The 13,342-nt window shown below is 40.9% G+C and overlaps 1 pseudogene; it reads left to right on the plus strand.

Annotated features, from left to right (window-relative positions):
• The first annotated feature begins 10,092 nt into the window (after nucleotides 1–10,092).
• On the plus strand, nucleotides 10,093–10,197 carry LOC141130829 (U2 spliceosomal RNA; annotated as a pseudogene).
• The last annotated feature ends 3,145 nt before the right edge of the window (nucleotides 10,198–13,342 follow it).

The raw sequence follows: 13,342 nt of genomic DNA on the forward strand, positions 1-13,342 counted from the left end.
GGGTTGAAAGTGATGGCCTGGCTTCATTCTGGTCATCCAGAAAACGGAGTTGATTATAGTACCACAGCCTGGGTACATAAACATCATCTGCTGATGCTCCTGATCTCCTTGATTCCTGGATCTTCTTATGCTCCCTCTTATACATGTTCCTCAAGACCCCAATTTTCTTGAGCAATGTCTCCATTGTTGCTTCCGGGATGGTCGCCTGGACAAAGGCCAGAAGTCTCTCCAGCGTTGACTTCCTCACATGCTTAGCATAATACTGAGGGTGTTTCACCTCCCACAAATTCCTCATCTCTCGATATTTGGAAATAAAAGATGTAAGGAACTCTGGATCCTTAAATAGGGGATTCATTATATCTGGAAAAGATGAAGTCACAAGACAAAAAACACTTTTATTATAGGTTTCGGCTAACCCCTCATCATCTTCTCCCTATGTAGGCCTCATCAATCTATCAAGCCATATAGGCCGCTTGCTACAAAGTCATGACCATAAAACCCAAAAAAAATATATTTAAAATTACCTTCGTTTTGTAACGTCCTGGTCCACTATCACCTACGCACAGAACGTTCGTACGACACGTGCGCAAGGGCCCTCTTCATACACTACGCATGTGTGAAACTCCGCCTGCGTCGCCCGCCCCTGACGTTCGAAATTAACTCATGTTCTCCGCCCCCTAATTCGACGCACAGAACGTACGTACGACACGTGCGCAAGGCCCCTCTTTATACACTACGCATGTGTGAAACTCCGCCTGCGTCGCCCGCCCCTGACGTTCGAAATTAACTCATGTTCTCCGCCCCCTAATTCGACGCACAGAACGTACGTACGACACGTGCGCAAGGCCCCTCTTTATACACTACGCATGTGTGAAACTCCGCCTGCGTCGCCCGCCCCTGACGTTCGATTTTAACTCATGTTCTCCGCCCATTTTTTGTTACGGCGCGTAGTGGAGTTAAAGAATGGCAGAGACACCTGAAATGTTGACGACCTCAGGTAGTGGAGACAGCCCGGAGGCTGGAACGTCTGCGAAATCTATGAGGCCTAGATTTAAGGCCTCTAATATGAGTTTTAAAGAGATGGTGGAGATGGTGGCCATTCTTCACAAAGACGACTATGATGGCAATTATGGGCCGTACGCACGGCCAAATTTGCGCAAGGCCAAAATAATGGCGAAGGTCGTGGAGACTTTGCAGGCATCTTTTGGGGTCCAGCGCTCCAAAGATCAACTGCGAAAAAGATGGTCTGACCTGAAACTCAGGGAGCCGGATCAATACCGACGTATCCGGAAAGTTCTTAAAAAAAGTAAGTACTTGTCGTGTTTTTCTCTTGTGTTTATTACCTTGTATACTGCTCCATGTGCTTTTCCTTCCTATCCGATTTTTTGTTCATCGTTTTAAACGATCTTTTAAGAAACCTCGTTACATATCTATAGATATATATCTATATATACATATACACATATATATACATACATATATATATATATATATATATATATATATATATACATATACATATATACATATACATATATACATATATATATATATATATATATATATATATATATATATATATATATATATATATATATATATATATATATATATATATATATATACATATACATATATATATATATATATATATATATATATATATATATATATATATATATACATATATATATATATATATATATATACATATATATATATATATATATACATATATACATATATACATATATATATATATATATATATATATATATATATATATATATATATATATATATATATATATATATAACTATATATATATATATATATAACTATATATATATATATATATATAACTATATATATATATATATATATATATATAACTATAGAGAGAGAGAGAGATATAGATATAGATATAGAGATATAGAGAGAGAGAGAGAGAGAGAAATATAGAGATAGGTAGATAGATAGATATAGAAATGTAAAACATTCTTTTTGAAGATTTGAAGTTATCTTAATTTTTTGGCTTTACATTTAGTTAGATATTTAGAGATTTTGTTCCAGATATAGAGAGAGATCAAAAGATTATTAACTATATTTTGAGATATTGATATCTATCTATCCGATATGTCTTTCTAATTTTAAATATTGAGGTAAAATAGGAACTCTACACAAACCACTTCATTACAAATGTTGGAAAATTACTATGTACTAAAATATCTGTGTGCTAATTAGATTATTAATTTTTTGTTTCACATAGGGGAAAAATCACTCAGCCAACAACCAGAAGACAGTCCACCCCAAGCAAAACATGATTGGGAAATAAGCCCAAGTCCCATTGAGGATGTGGAGGAAGGAGAGGTGGGCGACATGGGCACCCCACCAGGTGAGTGTCTGACACACCAGCTTACGGTAATCTATGCATGGCTGCCTTTTATTTTATGTAATTTTTCTACTCTATTTTAGGTGATCTGGTTGTGCTTGAGTCAAGCAACAGCGCCACCCCGAGGATGTTCATGAAGTATGCGACATGGGCACCCCACCAGGTCAGTGTTTGAGACACCAGCTTTATGGTAAGGTAAACTTATGTGTGCATATTTCTAAACATATTTTTTTTTTCATTCCACTTTAGGTCCAAGTGACTATTTCACCACAGACAGTGCCCAACGGCTAATTGCTCAAATCATGGCCTGGAATGGGGAGATCGATCAAATGCGGAATCGGCTGGATCGTATGCAGCAGGAAATGAAGGACATGATTGATGTTTTGGGTCGAATCTAAATGCCCTTTTTTAAACCCCAAAACATCAATCATGTCCTTCATTTCCTGTTTTGCTGACCCCATTCTGGGCCTTCTCTTTTTTTTTTTTGGCAGAACATAAATGGCTGTTTAACCTAATGTAAAAAAGGAGGGCTGTTTCTCGTAAATACCTCAAAAATCCACAAAAAAATAAAAATTGATTTTCAAAAAAACACAAAAAAATAAAAATAAAAAACTTGATTTTAAAAAACCAAAAAAAATAAAAAACTTGATTTTAAAAAACCAAAAAAATAAAAAACTTGATTTTAAAAAACCAAAAAAAATAAAAAACTTGATTTTAAAAAACCAAAAAAATAAAAAACTTGATTTTAAAAAACCAAAAAAAATAAAAAACTTGATTTTAAAAAACCAAAAAAAATAAAAAACTTGATTTTAAAAAACCAAAAAAAATAAAAAACTTGATTTTAAAAAACCAAAAAAATAAAAAACTTGATTTTAAAAAACCAAAAAAAATAAAAACTTGATTTTAAAAAAACAAAAAAAATAAAAAACTTGATTTTAAAAAACCAAAAAAAATAAAAAACTTGATTTTAAAAAACCAAAAAAAATAAAAAACTTGATTTTAAAAAAACAAAAAAAATTAATATACAAACTTTATTAAAAAAAAATAATAAAAACAAAAATAACTTGATAAAAAAAAAAAAAAACATAAACAAAAAAATTGCTTTAAAAAAAAAAAAACTTGATTTTCCCAAAACAAAAAAAAAAGCCTGTTTGTGAAAATCAAAAGCCCAAAATATTTTTTTGTGGATTAGGTATAAATATTTAGATATAATTATATTTTGCTACATTATTAAGATATCATTCTATTTTTGTCTATGAACATTTTATACTAAATGCAGAACGGAATGCATAACAACCATTAATAAAAACATCTCCTTATAGGAATTAAATAAATGTGTGGTTTGTTATTTCAAGGCTCAGTATCATTTTAGTTATAATTGTAAAAAAGTTGTTTACAGTGGCAATGGAGCTTATTTAGACATTTAAAATTACAATACAGTTGGCACTACAACTGCTCGACCATAACCTAGGAGACAGCCCAAAAGAAAGGCAAGCAATAAATATAATGCAAGATTTCATCAATAATTTTTTTATTGTCAAAAATTATATATCCTGGCCCATTGCAATGGCCCCCCTACCCATAAAATAATTAACATATTGCTGTCTAACTTGACGGGCACTTTGGGGGGCCAAGCCAGTACGGACAGTATCCAGGCCTGTAAGGTTGGCTTCTATTTGTCCGGCCTCAGGCCCAACTGTGCCTATATAATTTGGAGAATGCTTATTTAAAAAGTTGTGCAGAATGCAGCACGATAAAACGATAAAATTAAGTTTGTATTCCGCCAAATTAATGGCTGTTTGAAACAGGCGGAACCGGCTGGCCAGAATTCCAAACGCATTCTCAACCACTCTTCTAGCTCTGGCCAGCCGGTAATTAAAAACCCTCCTCTCCGGGGTGAGGGTTCTTTGGGGGAATGGCCTCATGAGGTGCTTGCTGAGAGCGAAGGCTTCATCGGCAATGAAGACAAAGGGGAGTCCTTCCACGTTATCCTCATCAGGTGGCAATCCCAGGCCACCACTCTGGAGACGCTGGCAGAACTCCGTCTGGGCAAATACTCCTCCATCCGACATCCGGCCATTCTTCCCCACGTCCACATATAAAAAATCATAGTGTGCCGACACCACCGCCATTAAAACAATACTGTGGAACCCCTTATAATTAAAATAATATGACCCCGAATGGGGTGGTGGCACAATGTGGACATGTTTCCCATCTATAGCCCCTCCACAATTGGGAAAGTCCCAACGGCTGGCAAAATGGGATGCCACAGTCTGCCATTCCTGTGGCGTTGAAGGAAACTGGGAAATCAAACAAGAAAACCAAAATCAATTAATTTGGAAGCTAACATTGCAAGAAAATTAGACAATTAAAAACATTATTCCCCAGCATCAGTATAACATTCAATAATTTAATTGTTCTGGAATAACTAATATGGAAAGGCACACTTATCAGATTGCTCACCCCCTCTGATGGAACATTGATTACATTTTAGGGGGTTGTGAAATCCCTAAAAAAAATTACTTTTAGGACACGCAGGAATTTAGGGACTAAAAAGGCTACAAGACTGCAGTTGTCGCACTCTGCAGGTGCAGTTGCTAACCAGCTTACAGTAAATGAGGTAATGTAAAAAGGCATTCATGTTGCAAGGAGTACACAATCACATGCAAGGGCAATTAATGAAAACACTTTGAGGCTTGCATATGATTTGATGATGGAAATCAGCAGAGCTTCTGCTCATTTACTAAAGCACTGGAACAAATGCACTTGTAGAGTGCACATGCATTTTGCAAAGTGCAACATATATTTGCTTTAGACAAATCAACACCACAGAACATTCCAGCAAATTTTAACGAGGGTGGGGGTGGGGGGGTTGTGAAATCTAGATAATTGCTCATTAGCAGCACACTATTTGGAGTGAGTTTAGGTGGGGGGGGGGGGGTTGTGAAATCTAGATAATTGCTCATTAGCAGCACACTATTTGGAGTGAGTTTAGGTGGGGGGGGGGGGTGGGGGGGTTGTGAAATCTAGATAATTGCTCATTAGCAGCACACTATTTGGAGTGAGTTTAGGTGGGGGGGGGGTTGTGAAATCTAGATAATTGCTCATTAGCAGCACACTATTTGGAGTGAGTTTAGGTGGGGGGGGGGGGGGTTGTGAAATCTAGATAATTGCTCATTAGCAGCACACTATTTGGAGTGAGTTTAGGTGGGGGGGGGGGGGGGGGGTTGTGAAATCTAGATAATTGCTCATTAGCAGCACACTATTTGGAGTGAGTTTAGGTGGTGGGGGGGGGGGGTGGGGGGGTTGTGAAATCTAGATAATTGCTCATTAGCAGCACACTAAATACACTCAAACAAAATACATTCCAAATGAGTAGACTAGGTGGATATGTTCCCATCACTTCATGCTGGGAAGGTTATTGAAGGAAAATATACATGCATGACAAAAAATAACAGTAAAAAATTCCAGCATGTGTGAGGATAAAAAGGGGACATTCACACTATATTGCAATGATGGTAAGTAGTGTTTGAAGCAAGAAATACATCACATTATCAAAGATTACATAAAAGAACATGTGATGCTAATAAAAGAAAAATATCTTACCTTAATATAGTCCTTCTGCAGGACCTGTATGATGGCAGAACAGGTCTCTGGGATAATGATCCCCAGAGCCTGGGGGGAGATGCCTGTCGAGAACTTAAGGTCCTGCAGGCTTCTCCCTGTGGCCAAATACCGCAAGGTAGCGACCAGCCTCTGCTCCGGAGTGATGGCTTGCCTCATGCAGGTATCCTGCCTGCTGATATAGGGGGTCAGCAAAGCCAACAAACGGTCAAAAACGGGGTCCGTCATCCGGAGAAAGTTCCTGAAATCCTCAGGATTATTCTCACGGATCTCACGGAGCAAAGGCATGTGACAGAACTGGTCACGCTGAAGCAACCAATTCTTGGTCCATGAACTCCTCCTCGCCCTGTTCATGGACTGGTCTTGGGCTGAAGAATAAACTACAGCACCAAGCACATACAATGCACGAGCTCTACGACGAGTACGTACAGGTAACATGGCTTCAAAACGGTCGGCTGGTCAGAACGCACTAAACAGAACGCACTGAAGAACAGCAAGGCCTGTGAAGAACGACCTGAAAATCAGGAACGAGCGGCCAATAAAACAAAGATTTCTCAATGCCAACTGACCAAACGCACTGAAAAGCAGATACAAACCTCACAAGCACAGACTGAACAACAGTTAAAACGAACTGAAAAATACGAGTCTCACAAGCGCGAATCGTCTCTCACCAAACTTCTACTAACACGAGATAAACACGAGATTAGCAGAAGGAGCCCAAAGGGTGTCGTACGGGCTATTGAACTTCCGTTTTATAGTCTCGTCGGACTTGGTGTACGTCACCGCGTACTAGGCTGTCGTACTTTTGTGTGGTCGTGTGTGTGCAAGTCCGTTCGTAAGAAAGTCTGCCGCAAGTCCGCCGAAGGTACGTCGGAAGTCTGTCGGACAGGCTGTCGGACTTTTGTAGATGAAAAGTCCGACCGTGTGTACGCGGCATTACTGTCACTTCTGCCATAGGTGTATCCAGAGAAAGACTCTGCCGCAGCAGGCAACCCCAATGGGACATTTATCAAGCCAAGGTCCCATGGATCTAGTTTGCATAGATTTCCTGTGTTTAGAATCTGACTTGAGTGGGCAAGGAAATATCCTGGTAGTCACAGACCATTTTACCAGATATGCTCAAGCTTTCTCCACGAAAGATCAGAAGGCAGTCACAGTGGCAAAGACATTAGTGGAGAAGTTCTTCGTCCATTACGGCTTACCACAGAGGATCCACTCAGATCAAGGAAGGGACTTTGAGAGTACACTCATCAGGAGATTGCTGGATCTATTGGGAATTCAAAAGTCCAGAACTACACCCTATCATCCACAAGGAGACCCTCAGCTGGAAAGGTTTAATAGAACACTTCTTAATATGTTGGGGACACTAACCTCTGAGCAAAAGCCCAACTGGAGTAAGCATATTGCCTCTTTAGTGCATGCATATAACAGCACCAAGAGTGATGTCACAGGATACTCACCTTATTGGCTGATGTTTGGGCGAGAGGCTAGATTACCTGTGGACCTGGCTTTCGGAACTTCTCTGGACCACACCTCAGACCTCTCACCGAGGATATGCAAACAGGCTGAGGAAGAGTCTGAAGATTGCTTATGAGAAGGCTCAGACTATGTCAGACAGCAGAGGGAGTAGAAATAAAAGAAACTTTGACCTCAAAGTGAGGATTCAAGATCTACAACCTGGTGACCAAGTCCTATTAAGGAATTTAGGCATTCCTGGGAAACACAAGCTGGTGAATCGCTGGAGGTCAGAGCCATACATTGTAAACAGCTCCCAGGACTTCCAGTCTTTGAAATCAGACCAGAAGGAAGTGCTGGACCAATTAAGACTTGGCATCGGAATCACCTTTTGCCCCTTACTGATGCAGTCAGGATAATCCCCGAGGAGGAGTTATCAACATCAGAGGTTGCACAACGGCCTGTAACTAGGTCCCAGTCTGGGGCTTTGTCAACTGAAGACAGTGAGGAGAGTGAGATGGACATTAGCTGGTTGTGGTCATCTAATATACCCGAAGCTGAAGCGAGTGTTTCATCACCAACAACTAAAGAGGGTAGTGAGGCCCTTAGGCCAGAAGCTTTAGAGTTTGTACCATTGTCCGAAAGAGCTGAGAAGTGTTTATCTCCCACTGAAGTAGAAGAGAATAGTGTCTATCCAGAAATAGAGGACACACCAAAAGAACAAAAGGGAAAGAGGAACATTCGCCCACCTAAGAGACTAACCTATGATACTTTGGGCGAGTGTTCTGAGACAACAAAGCCCAGCAAAAGGAATGTTGATGAGCCTAGTTCCTCCTCAGTCAATCTGGACAATGAGAGCCCTGTTCACCCCTTGGCACACCTGTATCTGATACTAAGGTGACAGTTGTGGGTACACAGAGTAGCTTTCCAACACCTGAGAATTGGTGGGAGGCTCTTCTGTCGGTCCTGTGCACTCGTTTAGAAGCTAAGATGTGTAGCAGGAACAAGGTCTTACATATCTTTGGGGACCAAAGATTTAAAGCAGGGGGAGTATGTAGCACTGACAACTGTTGTTTTTAGCCATATGTGTGTTATGCAGTACATAAGTTGTTATAGTGCCATCTTGTGGATAATTGAAAAGGTACAATACTTTTACGTTTCATGATTAAGTGAAGTGACATGGAAGTGATTGATTGTTTACTTCGGAACTTTAGCTGTGACTCACCCACAATGCTCCTGGACAAGAGGAGAACTGAACTGCATTGTGGGAGGATATAAAAGGGTAAGGAGCGGCCATCTTAGTTCTCTTGTTCCTGGGACGCGTGGCCTGCCAGCAGGACTCTGTGGGTGTGTGTCCCACAGGGTTGCGGCCTACCTTGAGAAGGAGCAGAGCAGCTGAAAGGATCCTGCCGTCGTATCAGTGTGCTGGAGCAGCAGAAGTGTTCGTTCCGGAGACCCGTGGGGAGGTAACCGAGGACTCCTGGTCGTTAGTGAACGGAACAGTGTGACGGCGTGGTGGTGCCTCCATACGGACTGAGAACTGCAGAAACGGAGACATTCATCTGCCTGGATCCCGTGTGGTGAGAGGGTTAACACCCGGAAGTTTGTTTAATACTACACACACACTTTGATGGGGGGACACAGTTTAACATGTTCGCCCTGGGCACTGGATGACCTTGTCCTGGCACTGCAGCGGATGACGTCCTCGCCAGGGAATGCCAGTCTGTGCGAGGTGGAGAAATGTAACAAAGTCCTGCCTGCTAGATAGATGGAACACTGATCCAATGATACATTGAATCAGTGTGATGTGTATCATAGGAGGCGGGACTTTGTTACAGTGGCCACCGGGATATTCAAATCTGTAATTGAGCTCTGCGTGAGCAGGATGCATTTAATTGGCACTGATCAGGCTGCATTTCATGGGCACTGGTAAGGCTGCATTTAATTGAGTGGGAGGGGTTTTGACAGTGGTGCAAAGCGTCACTTCCCTGAAATGAGTTTGCCACCTCCCTGAAATGAGTTTTTGCAGGATGTCTGGGTTAAGGTGGGATATGATCACCATGTAGTGTATAAATACATAGGTGGTCAATATTGTGAATTGGTGTTGAGTTGTTTACTTTAAGGTCATCACAAAAGACAAAGGGGCACTCTTTATGTTGGAGGAAAAGATATTTTACCTTCACATACAGAAAGGCTTTTTCACTGTTATGCCGTGTACACATGGTCGGACTTTTCGACAACAAAGGTCCGATGGTCTTTCTGACGGACTGTCGACCGAGTTACGACGGAATTTTTAATGGACTTTCTAAGGACCGGACTTGCCTACACACGATCACACCAAAGTCTGATGGATTTGTACGTGATGACTTACGACTGGACTAAAATAAGGAAGTTGATAGCCAGTAGCCAATAGCTGCCCTAGCTTCGGTTTTTGTCCGTCGGACTAGCATACAGAGGAGCGGATTTTTCGACTGGACTGGAGTCCGTCGGAAAGATTTGAAGCATGTTTCAAATCTAAAGTCCGTCAGATTCTCCTGCATACTGTCAGTGTATCTGCTTGCCTGTACATCCCATACGGGTAAACTGATACTCCCTGACAGGAAGAATCAGCTAACTACCACACTGCTTCTCGGCCTTTTGGCTAAGATCAAGTGTAGTATCTGTTCTTATCAATTTCCAGAGAAGACGCTGTGTCACTCTCGTTGGGGAGGGCCAGCAAATCCAATGGTGTTATAGTGCCTGGAAAAGCGGTACTCAACAGGGACTACGCCGTGTTGCCCGATAGATACTGGGGACCGGCCCATGGTTGAGTCTAAGCCGTCTGGAAAGGTGCTCCTGGTGAGGATGGGTGCTGCATTTTGGTCTGGCCGGAGGGTCGGGTCCCTGGCCTTCTGGCCTGGATTGTGGTAGCTCTAGCTACAGACAGTTATTTAGGTAAGAGAACGCTTACTCCCCTTTTGCTGGTTGGGGGGAGTGGTTAGTATCTACTCGAATGTGAAATTCTAAGGGGTGATGGGAGTGACGGTGGAGCCTTCGGGGCAAGGGCTCTCACCAAGCTTCCTGAACCTCATGCCTTTTCTGTCTGTGGTGGAGGCTGCTGTGGTCTAGGCTGTGGGCCAGGGTTGGTCTTGAAAGCTTATGGAGTATGTGCCCCTAGAGTGGCAGTCCAGGGGGGCCAAATAATCACTGTGAGTGGCAGTCACTTTGATTTGAGGCACCACGGTCACTGCACCATAACACGCTTTTTTAGCACCTGCCTCTTGGGCCGGGCCTTTTGGCTTGGACCAGAGGAATTTTTTATTCCTGGCCGGAGGGCCTGGTCATTGTTTTATACAATGGCCACTTCTTTCACTCTCCTCTCCACTATCCCTTCGACCACTTTTTATTTATTTTGATTGAATCCTATGTTTGTCATGTCTTGTTTTTGTACACGTTTCACTGTGTGATGAGTAAGGATGCGGGTCCTTGGGCCAGCCCTGAAAGTCTTGGGAAGGGGTGGACATGGCCTTTTGGCTTAGTTCCTCCTCTCTCATGGGGTCTCCTTTCGGGGGAGCCCCACTTAGTACTTGGGTGGGTCCTGTTTCGGCAGGCCCTTCAGAGAACGGGGTCTGTCTGGTTTCGGCCAGATAGACCATTGTAAAGTACCTTTGTCCCCGTCTGGAGCCTAACTCCCCGGGGGATCAGGGAATTGGCACATCTGTGTACCCGTTGCACTTTTTTGTGAGCACTCTTTATATGTGTGCACATTTTTTTGGCACCGGGTGAAGTTTTTGGGTGTGTTTTGCACGCCATAGGCTTTAAAAAAAAAAAGACAGTATGCAGGAGACCTGTATGGCATCAGCTATCTGCTGATCACTGGTGCAATGCTTTTCAGGCTCCTGCAACAAATAATAATAAAGGCACATTTTTTTTACCTGCAAAAATTTGTGAATTCATTATTTTAACTTATCTTTTAAGATATGGGAGTTTTCTGTTTATTTTTTTATTGATTGAACTGAATGAACGAATGAATGTAATTTATGTTGTATAGATAATGTATGGAGTGTGTGAGCACATGTTGGTTTGTATAGTGTATGGCATGTTAATAGAAACATATTGTGTAGGAAGTGATCGCATAAGAAGTTGGTGTTTTGAGAACTTTTATCTTTGTGTATAGTTTTCCAGTAAAATACATTTTTATGCAAAGGGGGGGTTTATGTTCATTAAGATCCACAGGTTTTATATTGGCCATCAAATTGCAGCATAGGCATCTTTTCTGTAAGTGGAAATAATCATGAAGGTTTTATTAGACCCCTTTCACACTTGTGCAGCATTTCCTGCAACTTTGGACCTCAGAGTCGCATGGCAAGTCATACCCCATGATTCCCAATGATAACCATTCATATCTGTGTGACTTTAAGTCGCACCGACTTCAAAGTAGTCCATTTAATGCCTTGGTCCGACTTTGATGCGAGTTGAGGTCCATAAACCTTATGTTTACATCGTGGCAAAATCGCGCTTATATCGAGTTTAAAGTTTAAATCGTTTAAATCGAGTTTAAAGTTGCAGCAGTGCGAAAGGGGCATAATACCGCGTACACACAGTCGGACTTTTCGGCTACAAAAGTCCGACGGACGCCGACGGACCAAGTCCGGCGGACAATCCGATCGTGTGTGGGCTTCCCCGGACTTTCAGCTGACTTTTCCAGCCACAAATCTGACGGACTTTAGATTTGGAACATGCTTCAAATCTTTACGTCGTAACTCCGCCGGACCCAGAAATCCGCTCGTCTGTATGCTAGTTTGTCGGACAAAAAAACGACGCATGCTCAGAAGCAAAAACTAAACGCAAGCACTCGATCTAGTAAAACTGGTGTTCGTATTGTAGGTAGCACATTCCTCATGCTGCAAATTCTGTGATCGTTGATCGAAGACAGCGCATTTAATGTCTTCTTTAATAATGCTATAAGAACGAAGATGCTTTGCTGTTCCTATTCACACAGAGTTCTCCCAAACTGATTTCTAGATTCTTTTTCTCTTTGATCTCATGAATGATATAGTATTTTTTTTAAAGCCATATCTCCATACTAATACTAATTTTTACACTTTTTTTGGGGGGGGGGGTCATCTTTTATTTTAGATTTTATCCAGATTTTTTTTTTTTATGATTATTGTCGAAATTATTTTATCTTTATCTAATTTTTTTTTATTTGTTTTTGGGTTTTTAAAATTAACAAAAAGAACCTTTTTTTTTTTTTTTTTTTTTTTTTTGTAGTTCTTAAATTGAACACAAATACATTTTTCTTTTTTTTTTTTTTTTTTTTGTTTTAATTTTGTTTGGTTTAAGTTACCACAAAGAACCATTTTTTTGTATTTGGACTTTTTCTTTGTATATAAAGTTAACACACAGAACCTTTTTTGGTTATGTATATATATATATATATATATATATATATTTTTTTTTTAAGTTACCACTAGAACATTTTTTTTTTTTTGGTGTTTTTGCAACCTCAATGAGATTGTTGTCCCTTGTTAATTTGGCATTGTCTCTAAATCAATGATGTTAATTAAAACACATAAAATCTTCATAAACTAAAATATATCCATATATTTATGGTAAAAAGAAAATAAAGAGAAAGTCAACGCTGGCAAAAGTCTGTGGATAAGAAAATTGGGATCTTGAGGAGTCCATATAAGAGGGAGCACAATCTGGTCCAGAAATCCCAGAGATCAACAGCAGCAGCAGATGATATAGATGTCCCCAGACTGTGGTACTACGCGTCTTCTGTCAGACCAGACTGAACCCAGGTCATCACTTTCTTCTCTTCCCTGCAGCCTTCCCTTCACGCTGCCCTGCACCCTTCCCTGCAGCCTTCCCTGCAGCCTTCCTTGG

This window comes from Aquarana catesbeiana, linkage group LG02 (assembly GCF_042186555.1).
Source record: "Aquarana catesbeiana isolate 2022-GZ linkage group LG02, ASM4218655v1, whole genome shotgun sequence".
NCBI lineage: Eukaryota > Metazoa > Chordata > Amphibia > Anura > Ranidae > Aquarana > Aquarana catesbeiana.